Source organism: Nipponia nippon, unplaced genomic scaffold (assembly GCF_047370975.1).
Source record: "Nipponia nippon isolate SJK-2023a ecotype South Korea unplaced genomic scaffold, ASM4737097v1 scaffold_5, whole genome shotgun sequence".
In the NCBI taxonomy this organism is placed as follows: Eukaryota; Metazoa; Chordata; class Aves; order Pelecaniformes; family Threskiornithidae; genus Nipponia; species Nipponia nippon.
The window spans coordinates 3,833,517-3,854,463 of record NW_028262369.1 but is presented as its reverse complement, the minus strand read 5'-3'; positions in this window follow the sequence as shown (position 1 = coordinate 3,854,463).

Genomic DNA, 20,947 nt, shown 5'->3' with positions numbered 1-20,947 from the left:
AAAATTATAGAAACACTGAAAGAGTTGCTTCAGCAGTCTAAGCGCCACCAACTCCACCGAACACTACAAGCAATTCCACCGGAGTAAATGGCATTCGGAGGCATGGTAATCCGTCTTACGGTGTCATTTTCACTCTGATATTAGCTTTAGCTCTGTTACAACTACCAAATGTCAAAAAAATCTTGTGTTCATAAATCACTTTGGAATCATACACAAGAATATCCAGTGCCATAAACAGTCCCCGCTGTTCACTAAAACTTTAGGTTTCTATATGCTCATACAGTCCAAGTTTCTGGGTAGAGGGACTGGCAAAAACCTCTAGTGGCTGCTTCTTTTCTACATCACCTGTCTTCTGGTAATTGCCTTGTGGTTCAAAGTGGCTCTCATATCTTTGGGGCTGAAGGAGCAGAAGCGAGAAGCTTGGGAGCCTCGGTGGAGGAGGCAGCCCTGCTCGTCGATTCCCAGGGATTTCGGGAAAGAAAGCGGTACCTCAGGCTGAGCCAACCACTATAGCGTGAGCAGCCTGACTTCCACTGGGCTGAAGCATTAGAGCTGAAGTCACTTAAAACATTCCCCGCATCCAGAGCTACGTTTGCCGGTGGAATTGTGGTATGAAGCAGAATACTTGGTTTTTAAGCAAAAGATGTTGCTTACAACTTAAGTGACTAGAAAGAGGAAAACTGACTGTTGTACTTCATCATGTACTGCATTAAAGGCACTGCTTGCTAATAAGTGTGTAATATTGTGCCTATGAGAAAACATTTACTGGTTACAATTACTTCTCCCTCAATTTCTCTTCCTTGTGTTTTTAATTGTTGTATAGTTGTCATCCGTATTTTATCGTAGCTAGAAGCTAAGAATAAATATTTTTAAAGCAGTATCAACACACTGCCAGATGACTTCAGGCTTTTCCTGGAGACAAATTATCCAGATTCTGCTTTTCAGGCTTGTGTTGGACTGGTGTGCTTCCAGTGAATTTCTTTTTTTAATGCGGTGCTAAGTATCTGAAAGTGGTGTTGACCTTTTTCCTGCCTTCTCCTTCCCTCATTTGTGTGAAGGATGACCCTGTGAAAGAAAAGGTGGCATATCCAAGTACCTCCTTCTACCTTGCTAGGCTTATCTTGAGAGAGAAGCTATTTGAAAGCAAAGTTACTGGCAACAGAACTCATAGTGGACAAACACAAGACAACCGTTGCATGCCAGTTCTTCCTGCTTGACTTGCCGTATCCTAGACTGTGTCTTGAACCCAGATGGAATTCATAAATGAGCAGATGTATGGCTCCCACTTCCCACTACCAGCTGTTATACAGTGGACACAATTTCCCTGTATATTTGAGATAAGCCTTTTTTTCCAGTAGCTATAATTCACTTTTATATAGGAGGAGCTTTCAGAGAAAGGTCTGAAAGCACAGGCTGCGTAGCCATCATCACCAAGAGAGACTGTATAATGGAAATATAGGCTCCAATGTTGAGCTTATGGGCATGTGTGTGTGCATTGAATGTTGACAGTTCAATGTGAAACAGTTTACAGACAGTTTGCAGATATGAAAAATGGGACAGTGGTATAAGTGTTGGTCTCATTAATTTGTAATATAAAGAGTGGAATAAGTTTTTTTTTTTTTACATTTAGTGATCACATAGTTAAAGTTTTATCTGTCCAAATTAGCTTTATTTAGCAAAATTTAACTGTCAAAAAAACAAGTGCAGTATTTACATAGCTAGAAGGGATCAGGGCATGCTGTGCAATAAGAGGCTGTAAGTAAAAACACAGGCTAACAAGGTGTTTGGCTTTATCTGAACAGGAATGGGAGGGAACCTGCGAGAAAGGAACCTCATGATTGCCAGTGGCTCTAAGAAAGAGAAGCCTTCAGACTGAGGGAGCTGCTGATCAGTAGGGTAATTGAGTAATTACTTGTCCACATCTTAAACGGCTTCTGATAAAAATATCTCTGCCTAGATAGGCTGCAGTCTGACTTCTCTCAGAGTGGAAATACTATGCCAGAGCTCCTAATAAGAGGAACATAAGGCCACATCCTCTATGGGCATCCTTGTAATACCAATCTGTTAGTTTGTCACAATGCAAACCAATGCACCAATGAAAGACTTTTAGCACAATAACAAAACTGACACTGTATTTTTTCCCAAGAATCTGTGTAAGAATCCTCCAGATTATTGATTCAGAGTATACAACACTACCAGGCCCTTTTCATGCTTACTTTTCAAAAAGAAGTCACATTTACTGCCAATATTCAGCCATGTAGACATAAGTAATACTGATGAGCTAGTCCTGAACAGTAAGAGGTTTCATCAATGAAGCTGAGTTCAGATGTAGGCTCGTATGGCTGTACTGCCGTTTTTATTATTGAATAAACTGTTCTTAATCTGCTAGGAAGAGAGATGCGGATGTATGTATTCTGTAAGCAAGACTGAAAGTTGGAGCCTTGATTTTGCTCATTGCCACTGGTCAGGAAATGAGGCTCATAAGCTGAAAGCCCCAAAATTATGTATTTATGAAAAAAAGAACCAGGACTACTTGCAGGTACAACTGATTTCAATCTAGGGATCTGAACAAGGGTATAGAAGCCTTAATTTAGCATTCAGATAGGAAGTTGAAGACTCTTAACTTCCATAAGGCCTTTCAGACATAATGTATCGTTAGTAAAATAAATGGGACTAGAAGTTTAAATCACTCAGTTTTCCATTGTAACAAAATACCAGTGTTACTTTGCTTTAAAAATAGCTTGTCTTTTTCATTGGTTGATGGCAAAGTTTCCTTAATGATTTAAGGGCAGCGTGAAGGGACAAATAATATACTTTCCATGATATGTATGAACAGTATTATGAATCTTTTTCATTTTCACCCATTAGTTGTTTTTGAAGTGTTTGTACATACAGAATGATATAAGAGTCTAGGTTGGAAGATACCTCTGGAGATCACGTGGGCCAACCTTCTAGTGAAAGCAGGGCCTTAGACTAGGTTATCCAAGAGTCTGTCTAGCTGTGTCTTGAGTATTACCAGTAAGGTAGATTCCACCACTTCTTTGGGCAACCTCACAGTTGTTTCTCATAGTGAAGACTTTTTATTTTGTATCCAGACAGAATTTCCCGTGAAGCAACTTGTGTCTGTTGCTTCTTGTCCTGTCACCATGCATCCTTGTGAAGGGAGTATCTCCGTCTTCTGTGTAACTATCTTTTAGGTATTGGAAGACCATGATTAGATCATCCCTGAAATTTCTCTTCCCTAGGCTGAACAAACCCAATTCTTTTGAGCTTTCTTCAGAAGTCAAGTTTTGCAACCCTCTAATCATCTTAGTGGTCCTCTGCTTGACCCTCTCCAGCTTTTCAATGTTTCTCTTGAACTGGGAGGGCCAAAACTGAACACGGTATTCCCTAGGTGGGCTAAAAAGTGCCAACTAGAGTGGAACAGCCATATCCTTTAGTCTGCTGGCACCTTTTGCTAACACAGGCCGTCATGTGGTAAACCTTCTTTGCTGCAAGGGCACGCTGCTGGCTCATGTTCAGCTTGCTCATCATAACCCCCAGGTCCTTTTCACAAAGCTGCTCCCTAGCCAGTTGGTGCCTGGCCTATATTGTTTCTTGTGATTATTCGGTCCACATTGCAGGATTTTGCACTTTTTGAACTTTGCTGAACTTTAGGCAGTTGCTGTAAGCCCATTTTTGCATTCTGTCAAGCTCCTGATTAGCAGCCCTGCCACCTCGCTTATCAACCATGACTCCCAGTTTGCTGTAGTCTGTGAACTTCTTGAGTGTGCACTCCATGCTATCATCCAGGTCATTAATAAAGACATTAAACAACATTGGTCTCAATATTGTCCCCTGAAAGATGCCAGAGGTCACCAGCTGCCAGCTGGACATTGCAGCACAGGTCACAAACGTTTGAGCCTGGCAATTCAGCCAGTTTTCCAACCACTGTGTTGTCCACTTCTCCTGTCTATATCTCACCACTGTGGTGAGAATGTCATTAACGATATCATTAAACCATTTGGACAAGGCGTTTGGGGGCTCTGGTGGCGAAGAAGCATTTCTCTTCCAATAGCTGTTCCTTTCATTCCTAGTTAGTTTTATTTTACTTCCTATTTACTCCATTTCTTGTGTTGGAATATAGGTTGGTTACCACTATTAGACGTGGTGACTTACGCATTATACCTGTAAACAGGAGCAAATGGGTTTGTATCAGGGGTTTGTATAAGGTGACCTAACAAACTCGGTCTCTTTTCAGGTTGATTTTATATTACAGTTTTCAGTAAGACACTTCTAGTTTTGCATCTGAATTAGCAGAAGGAAAGTCTGAATGTAATGGCTTTATTTATCAAGCTTAGACCTGTTTTTTCAGTACCAGCAGATGGCTTACATATTCCTCAAGATATGAGGTGAGTTAAAGTCCAATAAGACAGTGAACTCACACTCATCTATTCTTCTCTAATGTAAAAAATTAGACCTGTTTGAAATATCTGATATTTTCCTTTGGATATTTTCCCTGGTGATTGTTGTGTATAGATGAGTGAGGGAATAACTCTTTCATTGCAATTTGCCCATTATATTTTTTGAAAGTGGCTATCTAAAAAGTACATTGTATGTCATTAGATTTCTCTTAGTTGCTGTCTTCCAGCAGGATGGATGCTGAATTACGCCAGGCATTGCTTCCTCTGCAGTGCAAAAAACCCCACTGTTGGAGAGCGAACGTACTCCTGTTCGAGCTGTGTTTTTTCTGTATTAGTTTTTCGCGTGAAGAGGCAGTAGTTGCCAAATACTTAGGGAGGAGTAGAATGGACTTCAAAGCATTCTTAAAAGAGCACTGATGGAAGAAACCTCATCTGTTTCTTCCATCAGTACCTACCAGGTACGGTAGCATGGGGAAAATCAGCATGCAGCTTTAGGTAATTGAAAGGTCAACTTATAAATGCATCTGTTTTAAAAAAAGTCATTTGTAATAGTTTGCCCAGCAGTTCCTGTGAACAGTAAAATGCTGCCTGCAATTCGCAGAGCAGTCATCCGCAGAGCTTCCCATGCTGCAGCTTTTATCCTCCCACTGTTTGTCACCTTTTCCTAACATGAGGTCTGACAAGCAAAAAAGCTTTGCAGAAATACTAAAGTGAGACTCTCATTTTGTTTATTTAGAGTTAAAAAGTCTTAAAGGAAATTCTATAAAATACGGCCTGGAGAGTCCAAAGGTAACGTGAAACATAACAGTAAATGCTCAGCATTGGAAATTTTGGAAATTTGGAGCTGAGATTCCTAAACTGTTTGCTTGGGAAGCGTCCATGCCTTATCGTGTGATGCACATAGTGTTAGGGATAGAGAGACAGGAATACCATTCCATTTACCATAAATGCGTACTATGTCTTTCGGAGCAAAATCACGCTCTGCTAATGCTCAAAGTCCAGATTAATATGACTTCTTCCTCCCTGTGGACCTTAGGAAGTATGCTGTGGAACGATTCCACCGTTGGACAGCTCTGTGAGGGGAGGAATGGAGAGAACAATGAGAAAGCGAAGAGTTAAATGGACTTTTCCTCTCTCGTGGTTCTTTAAAAGTCCATACAAAGGGAGCTGCCATGCCCAATGTAGAGCATCATTTCATTAGTCACCTTAAAAACCACTGAGGCACATCAAGGTTCTCACAGCTTTGCCCCCCTTCTCCTTCCCCTCTGCAGGTGTCAGAGGGTTCTTTGCTTTCATCCCTGAGAGCCCTGGTAAAGTCATAAAAAGTGTCTGAGATCTGTACAAATCTTAGTGTGTCCTTGGTAAGCAACGTTACTCGCATACCCCTTCCCACTCCAGCCTTGGAAACATTCCCTCCTCCCCCTCAAAGGAACATGATGAGATGAAGTAAGAGCAGCAGCTTCCCAACAATCCTTAACTCCTTGAGAACTGAAGTCCTTGTTTAGGCTTGCTGCGCCTGGAACAAGGAGGTTGGAAGGAGTTCTGACAAACTTAGGAAATCTTGAGGGATCTGAAGATATTTCCTTTTTCTCATTCCCCGCTTCCATCTCAGTTAGCGTTCTTCTCCACTGCCTCTTATCCCGCTGTCATCCTCCAAACCGAAAGATGCACGAGACCAAAAACATTCCTGAAAATGAATGCCTCTAGTTAGCTGCAGTAAGGCCTTGCTGAAACAAGTGGAAGACTTGGACATAAACAGCGCAACGTGTCAGGGAGCTATGTTCCGTGGTTTATACAGCAAACATATATAGGATATATTAATTCAAATTTTTGTTTACCATGCTGATCTGCAGGACCTGCAAATCTGTGGAGATGACATTAAATGAAAAGGAAGAGCTTACCCTTCCTTTCTTCCCCACTCTTATGTGTTCTCTTGGAAAATGCTCTTTTTGTATTAATGTTGTAATTACTTTAAGAAAACCAATAAAATTTTCTGGCAAACACTAGCCAAGACAAAGTGTCGTGCTGCCCCTGGAAATGTTATTACTGGATCAGACAAAGCAGTTTGCCAGTGCAGTGATCTCATTATGAGAACTTCTTAAAAGCAGTATTTCAGAAAATGGTTATGGATGATGGTAGCAAAAGCATTGAGTCCAGGGGCCTTTAAGTCAGGAGGGTATTTTGATGCTGTTGGCTAGTGGGTCACGTCTCTTTAGCCCATTTGCGGAATTTTTCTGTTTAGTCTAAAGTTGTACGGACAATGGTAAATTAAAAATTAGCTCCATAACTGGATCTAGCTATTAGAATTCTTTAACGTTAGGATTTGACAACCCTAGCTTTGTTTGGAAAAGGAAAGGAAATAAATTGGCAAGGCCTAAAGGCAAGCCACAACAAAAAATAAATTGTGGAGCCTCTGAAGTACAGTACAGTATGTCAAGGACTTAATACATGACAAATAAACCTGTACGTTGCTTACCATCCTGCCAAAACAATTGCAATAGCAACCCAACCCTCTAAACGTATAGCTTTACAAATCAAATACATAAGAAAACAACTTCTAGCCAGTCACGCTGCTAGAGATATGAATACAGGAGACTAAATCTTGTTATTAAAGAGAGGTAATAAGGACTTGGCCACAGAAAACTTACCATTGTTTGAAATCTGCAGGAGTGTGTGCTTGAAATGGCAGGACTAGGATTTCATTGTACAAACAAAATCCGAAACAAGGTCAGAGTGCCCTACAAGAAGTTACTATTTTGAAAAGTAGCCACTTGTACTGCTTAGAGGAAAAATATATTTTGTCACTTTGGTTACTAACCTTGTCATCCAAAAAAAGCACAAATCTTTAATCAATCAACCACAGATCATTACGAGTTCATTAGAAAAGATGCCTGTTTGCTCCCCCAAGAGAACTGCTCAGTCTCAGCACATTCCAAAGAACATCAACTATTTAGAATGTAAGGAATGAACAAATCACGTTTTCATCTGATCTGTAAAGTAAGCTATTCAGCATTTTTATTTCTTATTAGTCTCCAAACACACAAGGAGACTTACCTATTTGCAGCAAAAGGTGAATGACAAACAGCTCCACCAGCGAGGACGCTATCTTTCTGTATGAATCTGTTCTGCAAAACACACTTGAAAATAAAGAGCCCTAGGCTCTGACCCATCTATAAGATGGTTCTGCTGCCCTCCCCATGGGGCAAACCACAGCATTCCTGCAGCTTTCTCACTTCAATAGCAAGCCTGCTGTGCAGATACACTTCTCTCCATATAAATTTGCGCATACGTACAATGTACACTTCCAAATACGTACACACAAAAACTCAAATCCAGGAACTGGGTCATCTGAAAAGAATTTTTGGATTAGCATATTTTCTGAGGACTAGCGCACGCTACAAAGGCGCTTATTCTGTACACCGTTTGGAAATGCATCATCTTTGTTTATTATTATGATATGTCTCCATGCATGTAAGTGCTAGCTCCTTCTAAGGCTGTCCATTAGAAGAACACAATACTGTTATTCCTACTGAATTCTTACGTAAGTTTAATTAATTTACTGATCACTTAACCAAATCTCACAGGAAAAGCGTTACAGAAAAGGGAGAAAACTCAGCCTCTACAGATTTTAACGCTTGCTGAAGTCAGTGGAATAGGCGTTTAGCTCTTCATGGGAGCATTGGGGTGCTGCGTGAGACACAGGCGTGGCAATGAACCAGATTCTGCCTGCAGATACGCATTTTTTAATCTCATTGATTTAAGTGGGTGTTGCCACAGGCAAGCTTTGGACCCGTGTATGTACTCGTAAAGTGGAAATTGTTTTCGTAGTGATTCCAGGTATTAATACAAAATGGGCACAGCATGAGCCCTGTCATTTATGAGCTCAGTTTTTAGTGACTTACAGGCAATTTTAATAAAAAACATAAATTGGAAGTATTAATGAATCTTACAAATTTTACATTTTAACTCCTACTAAGTAAACAGTGCATAAGGGTATCGGGAAACAGCAGTGTGTTGTAACTCTTGCAACATTATTAGGAGTCTCAAGGCATTTAGTGTTTTCTTAAAGACAGTCCTAGCAATATGAGAAAGCCTTTTACCCTCATATTAAAAAAGAAGGAAAAAAATACTTTTGTCATCTAAAGGAAGCCCAAAATTCATTTTTTGAAACCTATCATTTTTTAAGCCACTCATAAAATGTCTTGTGACCTCACTCATGGTTTTTGAATGTAGGTACTTGCCAATACTCAGATGTTACCATACGGGTCTTTGTCCAAATAAAGAAAATGTCCATAATTCCTCAAAGCAGGTGAAGCTGTATTGTAATAGCTGGGAGCTCTATACATATTCTAATTTTAAGTAAACTTTGGGAGGGAAGTAAATGTTGCAGCGTCGCAGGAGACTGTAAAAATCAGGTTGATATAAAGGGAACGAACAAGAGGTATGGATTAGTTCAAACAAAAAGCCTGTTACTGACTGGAAGAAGATTTGAAGCTGAGAAGGAAAGGACTGACGAGAGTTGGGTCTGTCTGTACTGGGCTTGAAGACCTGGGCGGGTACAGCCCTCCTCCCTCTTCCCTCTGACCCACTCCCTGTTTCCACAGGAAGGAAATACATACATGGAAGTCAAAAGGAAACCTCAGTGTGCTCCACCAGGCCGGCCAGTTGTCCAGGACAGACACCTGCCCTTCATTATAGGTAATCAATTAGCTGGGCAATTTGAACAGCATCATTGGGAGTAAACTGAGCAGTGGCAGGATTTAGATCAAGGAGCAGGACTTTGTTGAAGGCAGGAGTAGCATTGTAAATTTGAAGTAGAAATTATTAAAGTTGTATTTTTATTTTTAATGTGTAAGAGAGGGTATCCTTAGGATGTTCAGGAAGTGAGATGAAGCAGAGTATGGGATCTGGGCAAATAAGTTTTAGATAACTGAAGGGACATCAGGTACGTGTCTACAAAAGATGGGGAGAGCAACAGTTAAAGGCATAATCTGGCGTTTTGAGTGGAAGCAGAAAGATTTGGGTGAGATTGATTTGCATGACTTGTGCAGTAGCTGTGTTCGGGACTTGGCTTTTCAACCTGATCTGCACATACTTGTGTTAAGAAAGAGGGAGATGTATTTGTCTAACAAAGAGGAGAGCAAACTTAGCTAAGCTGAATTTCACCACTGATGGGAGGTGCAGTCTCCTCTGGAACCAAGTGCACTTCTGGGAAAATTGTTTCCTTCTCCCTCCCGCCTGGTTCCAGGACTTGAACGCTTGTAACCGTTCCCTTGCCAGGCAAATGTCATCCACCACACAGCTGGATCCACTTCTTTGCTTCTTGCATTTATCCTGCGATCAGTCTAGACTTGTCTAGCATTGCTTTGCATTCCTGGCAATTTTAAGGAAACATATGTCTTGCTGGCTGCATGTGGGCTGCTTGGATTGAAGGAGCTGTGGCTGGAGTGCCCAGCCTGGCCTGTTTTTGGAAAACCACAGCAGCTTCATCTCTCTTCCTTTTAAGAATTCCATCTAAACTATGTTGTGTTCTTTTCTCCGTGGTTAAAACGTCATGTAGGATGCTGTTTACAATCCTATGTGTGGAAAAGCATATTCTCATTTAACATCTAGGCTTGTATTTTTTCCTTGTTCACTTAAACTGAGTGGCTAATAGCTACGAAGATTCAAGGAGGGGCACGAAGTATTGAGAGAATCTGTGTCTTATTTTTGTTCCTGTACAAAACTATTTTGTAGGTGTGTATTCATAAAGATTTAATGGCAGATAAAAGCCAAAATGTTTCAGAAGGAAAGGAATAACAGGAGTTCACATGAGGTTTTGCAATTTATTTCCACATGATTTATGTAAATCACTTGGTCTGTTTAGCCTATGGAGAAACCAAAGGGGCCAAGTGCATCTCTTGAACCTGTCCTGAAGGTAAAAAGCTTGGTAAAAGGGCACTTGCAGCAATGATTAGAAGCCTCAAAATCAGATGATGATGATGATAATGATTATATTTTGAGATTGGGCAGGTAACCAACCCTCCCTCCTGGGGAGCTCATTGAACACGGCAGAGAGTTTTGGAGATTGCTTCTCTTCTATGGGAAATTATTCTGTTGGCTAGAACACAAGTTCAAGACTGCAGAGCCTTTGCTTGCTTTATTCTTCTCATAAAGCTTAGCTGGTGACTTCACTTCTTGCCTATGAAACAGACCTTATACTTATGTGCCATCCAAACTTGTTCCAAAGCTTAATCAGCCCATGTATGAAGAATTCTATGAACCTTTCAAGACGGTGGTTATGATTATTTCCATACATCTGATACGGTTCTTATTGTAGCACTTTTGCATTACTTTTGTGGTGATCTGAGCTTCACTTACATCTGAAGAATGATAGAGTCAGAAAAATGTCCCACCACGTGTCTGTCAGCCTGTCCGGTGCTGCACTACCCTCCTGGTAAAAAAGGTTTTCTTAATGTCCTATCTGCACCCTCAGAGCTGCAATTTGTGGTCATTGCCCTTGCTATATTGTTTAGCACTACGTAGGAGAGTTTGGCTCTTATGTCTTCACAAATCCCTTTCAGATAGTTGTAGGCAGTTACTAGAATTCCTGTTAGCCTCCTTTTCGCCAGCCTAAACAAATACTCTCTTTGTAGGACGTGCAAAATTTCCTGCACAGTACAGAATGAAACCAGCAGGGAGAGAATAAGCAGGAAAGCCAGATGAGAGCGTGGTGCCACAGCGGCTGCGTCGGGTGAGTAGCACTGCACCGCCCGCAAGGGAGAGGTGCACGACGCTTTGCTATGCACAGTTCACCAGAGGGTACCAGGTATTGAGCATGCCAAGAAGTTTCTTAGCAATGACTTTTTTTAATGATCTAAGGATATATTTATGTCATTAGTTCCCTATTTAGTCAGGTTTAGACACAGATACGTGAATCATTATGTACATATCAGGAAGCTGAAAATTCTGAAAATGACAGCTATTGATAAAATGTGAATAGTATGTGTCTACCCATTCCCTACTATTTCTACTTGAATGTGTTCACATGTGCACAGATTACTCTACGAATAAAGATCTGTGAGCAGGGCCCATGTTCTGGAGACCTCTGTGAAGAGAGGAATATCCAATATAAAATCTATCAGTCAGGACATACGATAATTTACATTTTTGTATAACCTACAATTTATTTTAAGAATGAAGAAACTATGGCCCTCAATAGCACAAGAGCAACAAGATTGTCTTGCTCCCAGTTACGTATAAATTCATCATGTAAAGCTCTGTGTTTCTTTATGTATGTAATAGTATGCATTTGGAAATTGTTCCCTGTGGCACAAGGCCATATGTTAGCATGAACGCACTAGAAGAAAGTTACAGATGAACTGTTTGGCTTGGTCTCTTTTTAGCTGAAGCTGTCACTGCATCAGGGTGAGAGAATATTTGAGTTTTAGTACAGTTTACAGGTTTTAATTGCTCTTATTTTGTTCCTAGGCCAGTATGGTTGGCGATACATATAATTGAGTAAATGAAAGTGTCTGCCCTAATCTAAGAGGGTTTTGAGAGTAGAGCAAAATGATTTGTTTAAACACAGCACAAAGCAAGGAGAATATAGGTGAGACATCATACTAGAACAGACCTGATGTCAAGGCATCTATAAATAATATAAACTGATATAAACTGTATAATAATATAAACTAAACTAATATAAACTGTATGTTATTTTTCCAGCATGTTCTAGTGATAAATGTACAGAAACAGAATACCTTTAATGATGATCTGGCATTGAACTGTCTTTACTCCTTGAATTTTGCAACATTCAATGTGAAAAAGTGCAATGGGATAAGTAGAGCTCATAAGTACCAGCTGTTTTTGTTGGAAAACACTGACAAATCTTTTCCTCTATGCTCTAATACATTTTCATTTACCAAAAGCATAGTCCTAAATATCATTCCATAGTTTTGTTGCGTATACCTCCATTATTTTTGACTGGGAACTATCCATCTGCCATTTTGTTGAAGGAGCAAACAGTGGAGCAGTCTGCAGTGTAGTATGTGTTCGGTTTAAATTCACAGGAAGGTTGTTGAACTTCTTTAGGGTCTCTCATATTCAACCTTTGGTTGATAACAGTAATCCCTCTTTGAGGAGATTTACTGCTTAGCAAACACGTTTCAGCACATTAATGATCTACAAAGTATGAAGTCACTAAATGCATAGACAAGATCTCTTGCCACTCATAGCAGGGCTTGTAAGAATTGGACTTTTAGATGAGTATAAAAGTAAGAATGACTTTTGTAAAGAAACACGTACAAATCTATGTTAAGTTCTTAATTGCTTGTAGTGCACTTCCATGGTAATGTTTGTCCACCAACAGATCTGTTCAAGAAGCTCTTTAATTATTTATCTGGTGCATCTACTGTATTCCTAGATTTTTCCCCTCTTCATGCTGGAGGGGTGCAAGGAAAGAAGAGCACCAAGATCACATCACAGAGCAGAATTTCTCTCTCGATAGCAAGACTGCGTAATGCCTTGTCTGCTGTTGTGCCTGCCAACTGCTGTCAGACAGACGGCATTGTTGAGCAGAAGTTGGAAGAGATTAGACAATACAAGGAATAAATAATGAAGTGGGACATGGAATAGTTTCTTTTTTTTCCCCCAGTAATTTCCACTAGCTGCCCTTGTACTAGAGAACTGAACACAGAGAATGTTTTAGACATCTCGCATTATCCATCTCCTCCTTTATTCCACTCAAGGAGACAAGGCTGGTCAGCATACACAGACCGAAAGGAATAGTACTGCTGGAAAATCAGACTATATCGGCATTCAATCCGGTCATTAATAGTGCAATAAATATAAAAATTTAAAATATTTAGGTATCATATGGTAAAATGCTTGATTTTAGCAATGCTATCAAGGTACTACCAGTTATACTATAGTTACTGCTACGACAGTTCATTTAGCCTTCAGAAGGCCAAAGTTCTTCCCATTCCCAAGCTGAAGAGGTTAGATCACTTTCAAAGCTCTGGCTATTTTGTAATACTTATTTTAGAACTGTGGATATTGCTATTAATAGAATCATCTCACCCGTTTCTGGGTCCAGTGAAGCAACAAACATCAGTGATGTTTTGTGACAGTGAGTCAGCTATGCACTGCTGCAAGGTGTTACTTTTTCCAGCTCAGAATTTGTCACCTCTTCTAAAGTGAATGTACTCATAATGCAAGAAATGTTTCTGAAGTACATTAACTATGTAATTCACGAGTTTGTTTACTTTTATTCTGTACTGTCTTATTCATCTTTCGATGAGCTAAAGAGACTCATTCTTTTCAAGTGTCCTCATTCAAGATGTTTCCCGTGCCTTGATTTTTGTTACCTATCTCTATATTTCTTCTTTCTAAGAGCTTTTACTAGGTAGCAAAAGCTGGAGTCAAATGATTGTGTGGAGTCTTTCAATTTCAAAAAAAACAATAACCTTAAAAAGGGATGAGCTGAGGTTTTTCCTCTCTCCTAAACTAGCAGCAGATTTTCATGCAGGTAGATGTATATCTGATTGAGAGACAGGCACTTAATTCAAATAGGGGTTTTTCTTTTTAAATCTTCTATCTGTTACTTAACTATTCTCTTCCTTCTAGTTTCCTCATGAAAACAAACAAAAATGTTTTACCTGGAAACTCTGCGTAGTAATGACCACTTTATACATACCTCTACTAGTTAGTGTTGTTGTGAATCTGCATCTTCTCAATGAACCTCCAAGTTACTAACCTTTGTCAAAAACCTTTGGGCACTGTGAGCAGACACGCTGTAGGTAATCAGTATTGGGTCATGCTTTGATTCTGCATTTTCTGTCACTTGCAGACCACCTCCATGTCCATAGCAGATCTTTGGATTTTCTTCAAATCTTATTCTCCATTTTTTTCCTAATGCCTTCTCTCTCTAGTCTATAAGCCTATTTTTCAGTAGTGTTGATGTACAAACTGTGGCTGATTATAACCTGAAGTTCACGCATTTGCCAGTCTCCACTGGCTATTCAGGAGTATCATAATCTATTTCCCTTTCTTTGTGAATTTAAATTTAATCTTATCGGCAAGGTCTGGATAAGCTTGCTTTTATCACCTCCTTAGAAATGGGTGAAGGCTTTTCAAGTTGTGTTTTGTGAAAGATCTAGAAGTGTTAATTGTAACAGTTTCAAAAGATTAGGGCTGTGATAAAACACCTTTGTCCCATCTAGAGTACTAGTTAGCTACTTTGGGCTTTTTGTAGTATTAGTTTTGTTGGGCTGGTGTAATGTCTATCTTTCTGATTCTCTTTTCCTCTGTAAGTAATACTAATGTCAACAAGTGGCTCTGCAACAAAGGTAGGAATTTGTAGATCAATGGTATCTGAAAAGGTAAATCTTCTGTAAGCTAGAGATGGAGCTGTAAGTTGTATAGCTGTGTCTAGGCTAACTGAACCAGTTAATTGGGGTACAGAGAAGGATAATCATGATAGCACACAAGATGGGCTATTTAAGTTAGCTCTGGACCTGGGATATTGAGTACTTGGTGTTTGAACTCTCAGCAGGTGCTGTTCCTATGCTATCAGGGTACCCCAGCTGCATAATATAAATCTATCTGGGCACATTTTGGTGAGTCGCAGGCTGGGGGTGGTGGTGGGAGGAGGAAAAGAATCTCAATGTCTGTGGCCTGAGTTGATCAGAGGAATTTTGGTGAAGTAAGTAAATGGTGGGTTTTTTTCTGTCTGTTTGTCTCATAGGATGAATGCTGGGAAGGCAGGGGTGTGATGGTAATGTTCTGTTAGATATGAAGCTTGTGTGAAGTGTTCTTGCTTGCCGATTCAGAAGTAGGTATTTCCTTTCCTCTGATTAGGAAAAAGATCATCCTAAACATGATGGGTACTTTCCAAACAAGTGATGAAGGGGCCACATTCAGAAGTTTTTTCATACATGAAGCTAGTCAGTTTAGTGATAGCATGGCCATTTGTTGTGTTAATGTTCTACTCATCAGGTAATTCACCTAGGTCAAGTTGGAAGTTTTGCATCTGGCATTTTCTCTAAACATTGTTGATGCAGTATAGTATGAAAAAACAGTGGTTTTTAACTGTTGGGGAAATACCCCAACTTCCCCCTGAAAGAACCCAATTTACAACACAATTAGGATATTTAAAATACAATCTTATTTTTCCTAGAACAGTTATAGACATATTCCTTTGAAAGTGTGAATTTATATGAGAGGGTGGAGAAAGCTACACCTTGGACAAATGCATGTTGTAGACTGTTAATTTCTGGAGAGCTTTGTTGTTTGGCTTGAGGCAGTAGAGAACAGTGTCTAAACGTGTCCAGAGTCCATGGCATCGTTAAGAAGGATTGGATATTTGGAAGGATGGTGACGGGCAATCCCCCAAAATATTGTACTTGGAAAATTCCCCTTAAAGGAGAAGCATAGAATATTTCCTGTCTATCTGTAACTTCTGTAAGGCTGTGGTCCCTGAAATTCTGCTTTTTCCAGGATGGGGTTGTTGGTTGGTTGATCCTCTAGCTGAAAGGAAGGGAGGGATTATTCTTTGCTTTCTTATCCTTCTATTTAGTTGAAAGGTAGAAGCTCTTTCTATGTTTTTCTCGATCCCTCTGTCTTTCTCCTCCTCACAAACAAAAAAAATTAGTTTGTTTCCTTGCTGTCCCACAACCTTGTAAGACTTCTCTAGTCTCAGTGCAATGCTGCTTTGCGGAAGGTGTTGGAAGGTAAAGGTCTTGTCCTTAGCAGCCTTTTATGTATGTGGAAACTATTGTAGCTAGCAGATCAAAACAGGCTTTAGTTGTTGTGAAAACATGGACCTAACAAGGCTTTGTAGGTGCAAATGGTTGTGGGTTTGGTGAGATGTAGCAACATTCTGTCATCAGCATTGAAATTGCTTGAGTTCAAAAGCTGTATGGGATTTCTGAATCGTTCCTGAAAGAATATGTGTAGTCTGTTGGGATGAGTCATTTATCCAGTGTGCTCTCATCTGAGTTTCCCCATTAGTCTCATCCATTGATGTTATTTGTCTTGGGTTTCTTCATTCCGTTCAGGACGACGTTGCAGAAGCTCCTGGGGAGCTTTTTACCACATCTTAAGAAAACGTTGCATTGGCTCTCAGTTTGCAAGCTTCTGTTCCTAGGTGCATTTCTCTGTTCTGTTTTAACAAGCTTTGTCTGGTTTGAACACAGTATGAATTGTATGGAGACTGGACTTTTGTGTGTCAGTTCCTCCCAGTGGGCCTCTGGTCGGAGTTGTTTACATCTGTTGTTGGGCACATGTCTCTGGTGCTGCAGTAGCTCTTCTGCCTGAGAGGCTGCTGTCGCAGAGGTACCTCCCAGCATCATCCCAAAGGGCATCAGTTCCTCTCCCTCTTCACCTACATGTCCTGTTCTGTTAGCCACATGACCAGCTTCTGTTCAAGCTCTGATGGGGTTTAGGAGGAAGCTAATGCTGCCCATTTGATGAAGAAACTCTGCTTGCTTTTTTTTTTTTTAACAGATGTAATTAGAATTAAATGTAGCTGTTGTCTGCCTTCACTATGAACAGGTTTGACTCAACCCAGTAAGAGCAGAGTTCTGTTTAAGCCCCAGAAAGGCACAGATATGAAAGATCCTAGAGCAGCATTAAGTTTCTTCATATATTCTCTTTGTTTACATGTTCTAGCTCTCTCTTGAAGCAGGCTGTTTTCCTTATGTGAGAAGAGCAGAATTCATTCTAGTCAATGTGGTAGGAGGACAGGACTGAAGTTAAAAAAGATTTGGAGTCTTTGAGAACTTTGAGCCTTTTATGTTACTGAAGTCTTCTGAATAAACAATATCAAGCAGTTTATTCACCTTTCACTGGTTGCCTATTTCATAGCCTCTTAAATTATAATTGAAAAAATATTCCTGTATCTTTTCTCATTATTCCTTTATTACTTAGGCACAAACTTGCTGCCACCATAGTGACTTATTCTCCCAATTTATCAATGTTTCCAATAATACATAACCATCCTCATTTAATTGCAAGAATATGTATTCGGTTCCTTTTGTGTTCAACCTGTAATATTAGTCTAACTCCCCTTCCTCTCAGGTTTGCATAAGTGAGTTGCTGACTGCTTGTCCCACTACTTACAGCCCAGGAGCAAAGCGCTGATGGCAGCTGCTGAGACAGCCCAGACGAATGCCCTGAGACCGGCTCTGGGGACAGCCCAAGCATCTCCCTGCCCTGCTTGCTCAACCAGGTGCTGAGCTGGCCCTGGCAGCAGTCTCAGGGTTAAAAAAAAAAAATATGAAAGAACAGGAGACAGTGAGTCCACTGAGGTACACAACATCACTCACTTTCTCCAGTGAGGCTTTACTATAAAGGAGCTCTACTTGCGAGGATTGCTATCAGATTTTAAAAATCAGCTCCATCTTTGGAGTTAGCTGCACTTACTGCTTCCTTCAGGCACTAACTTAATCAAAACATGCACAGCAAGAGCTCTTATCTCTTTTTTTGCAAACCACAAGATACTGTTCAGTGTCAGTTTAACAACTTCTGCCCAAAGCATGCTGCTGTATGTTAGCAAGGTGCACTTGCAAATACTTACTTACACCTGAGAACAAAAATTACTTCAGTTACCCCAGTGAGACAAAAGTACAATACTTATAAAGAAGGAAGAAAAAAAAAAAAGCCCCCCCCCCCCATAAGAGTCCAGCTATGAGTGAGGGCTGTTGTGAAGTTCTGAATCCGGATTCATGTGCATTTTAAATGCCATAAACTGCTCATCACATTCTGTACAAGATGATTCACTTTTTCCAACCGCTTCAATGTTGCACATATGGAATCTGTTTTATATTGTCAGCCAGTACTGCACTGTTTCAGCCCGCTGTGTATATAAACCATGTTGAGTCTTTCAGCTATTCCTGTGATACCCTTCTGCAGTGTTCCTCTTGGGAAAGAGAAGGCAAGGCTTTTTGATACTTTATTTTGTAATCCCAATATGGGATCTAATAATAATCTTTATTGTAATAGCTACTACAAGGACACAGAAGATTACTTAATGCTGTGTTAACGTGGCCAGTTTGACTTCAGAGTGCTTGGCTTGTGACCCTAAAGTTGTGTTCGCTTGTGAGATTGTAGGTTCTGGGGCTTTTTTTTGTCTTAACAAGATTATATTTGAACTTTTTAATCCCCTGCAAGTTTTGACAGTCACATTTGTAGAAGATAAAACCTTCTTCCTGTGGTGTCAGGCCTTCTCGTCTGCCTTAATCTTTTAATGTTTGGCAAATGGGATTAGAGCTTTTACTTGCATCAAAACAAAGGTTTAAAGTAATCAACTGTCAATAAAGCGGTTGGCAGTTGTTCCAAAATATCCATGATAGTTTATAGATTGCTACGGCTGATTGGCAGCGCTCGCTTGAATTCCTCAAGAGGGTGGAACTGGAACCAGACCTGGTGGGTGAGGAACGAGGGGGCTGCGCTCATGTGCGTCTTCTCCGTTCTTCTGATGCCTAACCCGGAACTACAGCAACCTCTCATATTTATTCAAACCTTTGGATGTTACAATCCTCAGGCTTTTTTTTTGGCAGTATGCTAAGTGAGAGCAGCACCAGCTTTCAGATTAAGCCTATTGTTCAAATTTTCTGTGTGACTAGCTGTTGCAATCTCTTTCCTTCGCCTTATGTTTGTGACAAATTAAGCACACCAAACTTCTCGTAGCTTTGTCCAAACAGGGAAGTCACAAATATATGCTGTAAGTTAAGGCATAGCATAATAAAATGACTCTTAAAATGTTGAATCACTTGTGTTGAAAACATTGGGGACTGATTGAACTCATTGAAGAGCCAGTGCGGGAGAGTCACTCCCTGGCCCTCCTCCCTCGCCTGCACCAAAAACCAGCCTGACAGGTGTGAAACAGGCTTTCTGGTGTGGTTTTTTGCCTGCTTTGATAGAGCCTGCAGCTCTGCCAGGTGCAAGGTGTGGCTGCATGGGAGCTGAACTCCCTTGTCCCGAGCTGTTTATCTTTGCTGGGAAACCTGCCTTTACCGACCCGTGGCAGGGAACTTTGAGCTTAGACATTGTGCTGAAAGAAGACCACCTGTGGTGAAAGCAGCCCCGGCTGCTGCAGCGGAGGTGTATCGCTTAATACTGAATGATTAAACCCATAATGGAGAAAATAAGAATTTGTCCCTTTGGAACGTCATTTTTTTGTTTTCTCCTAATGGCTGAGTGTAAAGATTATAGGCTCCATTACAATCGGAGGGAACAACGCTCTCCGCCTTTCCAAAAACAGAATTGTTACTTCGTGAACTTCCTATATTCTCACTGTTTTCTACATAATCAGAATAAGTAGTGATGTGGTGGTGCTGTTTTTTTTTTTTCTTGTGAAAATAATAATCCCACAGTGATACTCTGCCTTGAAGGCCTCCCTTCACAGGCCCATGACCAGTAGTACGGCCAGCTGAAAAGCAATCCCACTGTATTAAACCCTGTACTAAAGTACTGCAGTAGCTTTACTGTTGAATGGGATATTTGTATGTGTCGGTAGATATTGGAATGCAAACTCTTATTTCATAAACAAATTCAGTTTTCATATAAAGAGGCTTCCATGTTTTGTTGTGTTAATGAGCTTGAGGACAGCAAACATTTTAATTTGGTTTTCTTTTTTGGCATCTCAGGTTGTTTGTGTCCCGTCTTCCCCCCAGTCTCTCCTTTCTTCTCTTAGGGAAAGATAGGGTTACATGAGAATCAAAGTTTTCATTTAAGAAAAGAGAAAGAAAAGCCATCTTGTCTGGCTTTTCAGAAACATGAGGAAACCAGCCTTATAGGTTCATCCAGTAGGTAAAGACATATAAAACACTTATAAATAAGTTACTTTAGGTAATGTGAAGAGCTGCAGGGGCCTGTTTCTTTTGAAATCTTGCAGAATGTAGCATTGCCTTTCAGGTCTTGAACTTGCAGTGGAATACTCATATGAGCTCTTCTGGGGAATTTTCCTAATGGCTTTACCGAAGATGACTGCTTTACATAAAATACATAAGGGAAAACACTGACTTGTCAAAATTCAAATCACTTTGTGGGAACAAATAATTTTCTTGGGGTTTTTGAGAGGGAAGGCTTCTTCTCAGTTGAAGAGTTCTCCACTGCATGTCCACCTCTCCACTGAATTTGGCTGTCCTTAAGTCTCTGCTTGCAGTTCTGCTGGCAGCCCTGCCTGGTAAATTGTATCAGGCTTTTATTCGTTCCTACTGAAGTTGTTTCGTTTCTTATCTGCGTTAAACATCCTTCAGGACAGAACTGAACCTGACTGTATGTAGTCTGCTTGGGCAGCTCCCCTGGTTCAAATTCCTGTGCTGCTGCTCCTAGCATATGCCGGGTATCTGCCCTGGGAGGTGTTTGCCAGTCATCTGGTGGTTGAATAGGACAGGCTGAGGATAAAGCTCCTGTTCTGAACTGATTAGTCCAATCCATATTTTACCCTTACCTCAGAGCAGCCTGTCTCTGAGGCTGTTTACCCTGCTAGGTTGGATCAGCATATACATGTTTGTTTGCTCTCCTGTTCTCCATAAAAAAAGGAAAGCTTAGTGACCCCT